Source organism: Odocoileus virginianus, chromosome 9 (assembly GCF_023699985.2).
Source record: "Odocoileus virginianus isolate 20LAN1187 ecotype Illinois chromosome 9, Ovbor_1.2, whole genome shotgun sequence".
Classification (NCBI taxonomy): domain Eukaryota; kingdom Metazoa; phylum Chordata; class Mammalia; order Artiodactyla; family Cervidae; genus Odocoileus; species Odocoileus virginianus.
Window position 1 is genome coordinate 50969131 of NC_069682.1, and position 6838 is coordinate 50975968.

The 6838-nt window shown below is 53.7% G+C and overlaps 1 protein-coding gene across 2 annotated transcripts in view; it reads right to left on the bottom strand.

The window, feature by feature from the left end:
- Positions 1-6489, bottom strand: part of OSBPL2 (oxysterol binding protein like 2) — a 35431-nt gene extending 28942 nt beyond the window's left edge. Inside the window, exon 1 of one of the 2 annotated variants that reach the window (XM_020901114.2) lies at positions 6392-6489. The gene's annotated coding sequence lies outside the window, so the exon portion shown is untranslated. Of the gene's footprint in view, positions 1-2591; positions 2717-6391 lie in introns of those variants that run through there. The other variant, XM_020901118.2, reaches the window with a different exon arrangement.
- Between the last annotated feature and the right edge of the window lie 349 nt (positions 6490-6838).

Sequence of the window (6838 nt, forward strand, 5' to 3'; positions counted from 1 at the left end):
GATGGAGTGCAGAGAAGAGCATCAGGCCAAGCCTGCCCTTTGTTCTTATTTCCACAGCTGCCCTGGTTTTCACATCTTGAACTCACTGAAATGCGCACTTCACTACCTGCTGAAGAATGATCAGATCTTCATGCTCCTGAGGCTGGAAACGCTTAGTGGTGGAATCAGGTAAACACCCCCACTCTGCTCCCAGCAAGGCCTCTCAAAAGGCTGGCCGTCATCTGCAGAGCACCTATTCACACGCACCTCAGGGACCACAGGAAGGAACTGAGAGTGGCCTTTTGGACACTGGTTCCTTACACTCAATGGAATCCGGTTGAGTCTAGTTGTGCCTGAGGCTCCATCAGGGTGCTCTTTTAGGGCAAAACAAGTATGTATATATTTTCTGACTGTGGACTTTCCACAGCCCCAGCCTTCTGCAAGGTGGTGTGATCATCACAGATGAAGATACTATAGGGACCTCAAAATGTCTTCGCTGAGGGGTGGATGTTAGGGCGGGGAGCCAGGGCAGCCTAGCCCCAGAGGCTCCCGTCTTGTCCATGCCAGCAAGCAGTTTAGTCAGCACATGACCAGCCGAGGTTGTTAGGGGTTCAGGCAAGAAACTGAAAGTTTCCAGACTCAGGAAGGTAAGCAAACCTCTCTGCTGTGTAAACAGCTCCATTAATCACCCACTGTTTACCATTCTCCACCCCACAGGGCAAACCAGCCCGGTCCCAGGAGCCACACTTCCTGCTGGGCCTCAGCAGCAGCTGAGACCCCTGTCCACCTACTTGTCCATGACAGACTCAGTTTAGACCTATGCGCCTCCCACCCCCACCCCTGGGATCCAACTGCTCCCTGTGCAGTGGCAAGCACCAAGACAGTATGTCTTGGTATGCACTTTGAGGACACACTTTGATGATCCAGCACACAGTACTGCAGGCAAGGACTGCACGGGATGAATGGATGCTCTTCTGTGCAAATGCATTTGTTTGAATCTACACAGAGTAAAGCAGAGTGGTGTGAATGCAGCCTGGGGTGTGGGTGAGACAGCTCTAGACAGGGAGCCCGTTCATACGAGGCTGTGTTCATACAAAACCACAAGAGCCGCAGCCACCGTGGAGGCAGCGCACTGAGGGCCGGGAGAAATCAGGCCATGGAAATGCCCCTCCTGCAGCGGGTCCATCTCTCATGAGCAGGAGCACAGCCTGGACATATTGGGGGGGACTGCTCCAGATGCCACATCCATCATGGGGTAGGGACAGTCTGACAGCCTCGCCCTTTCGCCTGCTCCCTCTCCCACTCCAGGTCCTTCACCATCAGCTCCCGCCCAAGTAGGACACACTTGCTCGCTCCCCTGACCAGTTTCACCTGCTAAGAAATTCACCATCCGAGTCACGCCTGCCCCAGGCACTTCCTCAACGCGAACCAAGGTCAGGGAACTCCACCAATTTCTAACCACCCCACCCCTAAGAAGAAAAAGAGAGAAATGAAAAGGGAAAAATTGCAAAGTTCTGTTTGCGTTCATTCTTTTCCCCAGGAACCTGACTCGGACTCTTCATTCAGTTCTCAAAGCAAGGGGCAGCAGGGGTGGGGGGTGGAGGTGGTCCTTGATCCTGATCCAAAATGGGTCAGGACCCTGTAGTAGACCCTAACCCCTGGCAAGAACACCAGCCCCGTTGGAGTCACAGGAGTGGGGCGCACACACAACCCAGGCCTCCTGCCTAGGAGCCGGCTCCCAGGAGGTGAGGTCTGGGCCTGGAACCTCCACTTTTTACAGAGTTGCACAAGTTCTTCTGGTAAGAAGCCCTGCCATTGAACCCACAGCACCCTACCTTCAAGACGGACTTCATGGCGGCCCTGGGCCCTCCAGCCCTCTCCCTCACGTGTCGGTACATGCCCCATGGTTAATGCTTTCTCAGAACATAGGCACTGGTGCCCAGCTGGTACCAAGATGGGGACAAGATGCTCTGGCCCTCCCTGCTCACGGCCCCAGTGCACACCTGTCACTGCTGGAGCTCTCTCTGAGGTGCTCCTTTTCATCCACAAAGCTACCCGCTTTGGCCGTCAGAGCACACACTTCCCTGGTTTAAGGCAACAGTGGAACTCACCTTTCAGCCAAGCACGGTGGCACAGGTGCCAGGTCACAGCTGATCTTTTCTCACAACCAGCGTTTCAGTTGTTCAGTAAAACACACACCCACCCCTGCCCCCCCCTTGGCTGCTGTCGTCTTTTCTAGAATCTGGGTTCAGGAAGATTTTGCACAAGACAATTTCTCATGCCAGGCTCTCCCCCAGCCTGGAAGGCACCTGTCCCGGGCACCTGTCAAGGCCAGTGGGCCCACTGCTCTGATAAAGATATGAGCTCGAGGTCAGACAGGTCTGCCTCACCCAGAGCTACACAGACCATTCCTCCTGCCATGACCCCAGTGCCCAGGGGTGAGCAGACTTCCTTCCCACCCAGGCCCCCAGGCTAAGGGCCGGGCTGGTGCAGGGCCAACCAGGCCAGCATTGACTCGGAGTTTGCATCTCAAAAGAAATCCTGCAAGAACTCCACTGATGAAATGAGAAAGCAAAGAGACAAATAAACATCAGGCAAAGAGGTCTCCATACCTCCACATCTCTAAACACAGTCCTTTCTGAAGGCTGAGCTCCGCTGTCCAGCTCATCGCACAGGTACGAGTGTTTATATCACTGGGAAAGCCAGTTGAAAGATGGTGATGCTTTGAAACGCTGCCCAATGACCCCAAGTGCTTTTCTGAATTTGGAAAAAAGAGGAAATAAGAGCCACAGAGATCCCGGATGGGTTACAGTGACCATTTCATTACATGTTTGTTAAGGAGAGCTGCCGGGCTGGGCCAGTATTCCACACACGCTTCCAGCCAGAGGGCAATACGGCTGCAACGCCAATGCCTGGGATTTATCAGCAAAAATGCTTTGACAAATACACACTGCAGCAGAGACACAAATTAAATTAATCACAGTGCACAGAAACTGCATTGAAAGTCCCAAACTAAGACCTAAACTACTAACGATTCTTAGGATTTAAGTATTTGTAAATAATTATGTTCAAATGCTAACTTCCTCCCAGGATCCATATCAATTCAATCTTAAAGTGCACCAAGTTTCTGTCTGTGGGCCTGAGCCCCAGAAGAGATAATGCTTTGGTCCAGGGGTCTTCCTACAAGACAACTCCACCTGAATAGTCATATCTTAAAAGTGTTACTGTAAAAAAAAAAAAAAAAAGTGTTACTGTAGCTCATTTCAGTAGAACTGCAAATCTACCTACCAAAGATTTCCCTGGTTTCCCTTCACTGATAAGTTGCATTTGTCTGTCTGTGTCAGTGTCGGGAGAGGTCAATTTCAGGGCTCTCAGGTCTGCGACTGAAAGTCTACTGAGAATCTACGACAGTGCCAGGTCCACTCAGTTACATTTTTACACATAACCTATGCAATAGCCCACTTTACAGGCCAGCACCCTTGAGGCAAGAGCAGATGAGTAACTTTCCTCCCATCAAAGAAAGCCAAGGGGCCAGAACCGCAGAGCCTCAGGCCACTTCCAGGAAGATTGTTAACCTCTCAGATAGAACACTTCAGCCACCTGAGGACCAGCATCACAGCCCTTGCTCAAAGACGTAAGCCTTGCATGCCTTATACCCACACAGCCCAACTCCTAGGAAAAGATGGGCGTTGGCTTTTCACAGGAATACTAAAGAAATCATCTGAAGACAGTATAAGAATATATAAAATGTTTCCAATATTTCATAATTAGCTGAAGATTTTACCAAGATTTGTACCAAGATCTTTAAAGTCAGGTTGGTTTTAAGTATTTATCCAAGACTCGTTTGCTAGCATTTCCTAGAGGGTCTAGACAAGATGCAGTGGGATGAAGGTCAAGTGGCACTTTTTAAACACTAAAATGACAATGCTTCTGAAAATGATAAGCCAGAGCCTGACCCCTCTGAATACACCTAGGAGGAGAAAGGAAAGCCCTCAGTGCACAGTTTACAGCCTTAAGTTCACCGATCAAGCTCGCACAGAAATGAATTCAAAACCACAGGCTTGGGCCCAATAGCACATCCATCCATGTCACCCCTGCCCCCTCAACTTGCCCCCTCACACGGCGAACATTAGCGGCTTCCCCACTGACTGCAGAACTGGGCAGCAGGCAGGGTATTTCAGCAAGATCCTGGATAGCCAGATAGAGAATTACTACTTTATTTCAGAAGAAATTAAATGGTTTCATAAACATTCACGCTCACCTCAAATGAAAAGCTATCAGTTACGTGTGCTGCAAAAAAACAAAGTTCTGACACACAGTCATGAGGCAATTAAACGTTTCACAGAAAACTGAAGGGACCTTGAAAAAGAAAATGTTGGTTTTAAAAGGCAGTATAGAGAGGTATTTAGGATGTGCACCCTGGAGCCAGACTGCCTCGGTTCAAATCCCTGCTCTATAACTTACTCCTATGTGCTTTAGAGTAAGTTACTTAACCTCTCTACTTCCCTGGTGGCTCAGATGGTAAAGAATCCGCCTGCAAGGCGAGAGACGTGGGTTTGGTCTTTGGGTTGGGAAGATCCCCTGGAGGAGGGCATGGCAACCCACTCCAGTATTCTTGCCTGGAGAATCCCCAAGGACAGAGGAGCCTGGCAGGCTGCAGTCCACGGGGTTTCAAAGAGTCAGACATGACTGAGCCGACTAAGTACACACACTTAACCTCTCTGTTCCTCAGCCTTCTCATGACTAGACACAGGATAATGGAACTAAGGAAGAGTCTTGGAGGCTGTTGTGAAAACCACATGAATCAAGTGAATATAATGTGCTTACAGCAGTCCTGGACAACACTTGTCAGGTATTACTGTCATCTTAGGTAAGAGCTTATTAACAGAAGGACAGGTGAAGCAAACAGAAAAAGTAAGCTCTAAGGAGATTTCGGTTGTCCCCGCACTGAACAACAGCACCCTGCCAGGCGCTGCGCAGGACAAGGAGCAAGTGCAGCCCGTAAGGTTCCTGTCCGCAACCAAGGGGCAGAGAGTTAACAACCGTGCACCTGCCACATGTCAGAGCTGCTGCAGACAAGCGCTGCGTCTGTTGTCTTATCAGCCCTGCCAGGAACATGGCTATGTGTCACAGAGGAAGGAACTGAGGCCAGGAGTCCTGGGTAAACACTGCTCAGGGCACAGTCAGGAAGGGCCTTCCCTCTGCCACCAGGACAAGGAGCCACAATGACAGGGGTCCCGGGACACCTCCGCTCCCTAGCCCCACTAGATGGACACGGCCTGCAGCTCACAGCCAGGCATGCAAGGGGCACCCCAGAGACGTCTGCTGAACTGCAGCATGAGACCAAGTCTCCAAATGTGCACAGGCCGCCCCAGCAAAGGGACTAAGGCACAGGATGCTGCTGCTGGGAGGTCCAGAGTTTGTCCTAGACTGACCCCAAGGACAGGAACCCAGCTTCCTGGGAGGTGATCCTCACACTCAAGAGTGCCAGGGACAGCCTAACACCACCCAGCTGCTTCTCCCAGAAAAACCTGGGAAGATTGATTGCTGATTACCCAATAGTCTTGCCCTTAATAAGTCTTGGGCTTATTAAGTCTCAAGATTTATTCTGCTGATTACTGAAATGTAACTGCAGAAAGAAGGAAGCTTTTAAAATCAGATTACATATCTAACTTATCTAACATGTGTTAGGTGGAGAGCTCTCTGCAGTACGTACAGTCTGCTAAGTAGACAAATTAAAAACAAAAGGAAGAGCAGGGGAGGGGGTGGACATGGGCACAAAACCTCGCAGGGCACAGACAAACCTACAGGTGGTCGCAGGGCAGGAGAAGGGAGAGCAGGAGAGGGAGGGCAGGAGAGGGAGGGCTGCACCACGAGCGGGGACACTGGCTCTTCACCGCGTGCCCTTGCAGACTGGTTGACCGCGGACGCGGCTACCTTAGACACAAGGGAAAGTCGGGGGTCCCGCCACCCCTGCCCAATGCTCCCCTCGACTCATCTCTGCCGCTGAGAGGGGCTGGAGGGCTCCCGGGCCCGCTCTCCAGTCCACTTCCGGGTGCGACGGCCGGCTGTCCAGCACCGGAGCCGCAGTTGCCCGGAGACGCGGGGTCTGGGCGGCCGCCCGAGACCCAGGCCCGCCGCCCCCGCCCGCAGGCCGTCCCAGCCGCTGGCCGCCAACTTTCCTCCCAAGTTTTCTCGGACCCAGGACACGGCCGGCGGGCTGGCTGGCGGTGGGAGACCGGGCGGGCCGGGGCTGGGGTCGAGGCCTGGCCAGGGGCCGGGGGGGCGCGAGGCTCTGGCTCCCCCCTAGCCGGGCCCGGCCTCCCTGCCGCCCGAGGCCCAGGCCTGCCCGCCCGACGCCGAGCGCGGTTCCCGGGAGACGTAGAGTCGGGGTCCCGACAGGGTCACTCACCTGGACTGCTGTCCCTCCGCCGCCCGCCGAGTCCCGCTGCCCGCCCCGCCCCCGCCCCGCAGGCCCGCGACCCACTGACACCGAGGCGGAAGTGCGGCCGGCCGCCCCGCCGACTGACAGCCCACGTTCGCCACTCGCTGCGCCCGGCGCCGTCGCGTCGGCCGCCGCTGGTCCAATCAACGCTCGACCCGAGGGCGGTGTTGGGAGGCGGGACTATGCTAATTACGTTACCAGATAGGCCCCGCCTTCAGCCCCTCTGGAGTCCGGCCCTTGCGGAGGAGTGACGATGCGGAAGACCAATCAAAGAGGGGAAAGGCGGGATTATGCAGATATAGACGCGAAAAGGGTGGGCGAGAGGAAGGAAGGGGCGTGGCTGGGTGAGCTGAGTTTACAAACAGCGAGTCAGGTGGCCGGGTCGCTGGTGCTCCGCGTGCGGGGGCCTCTGCG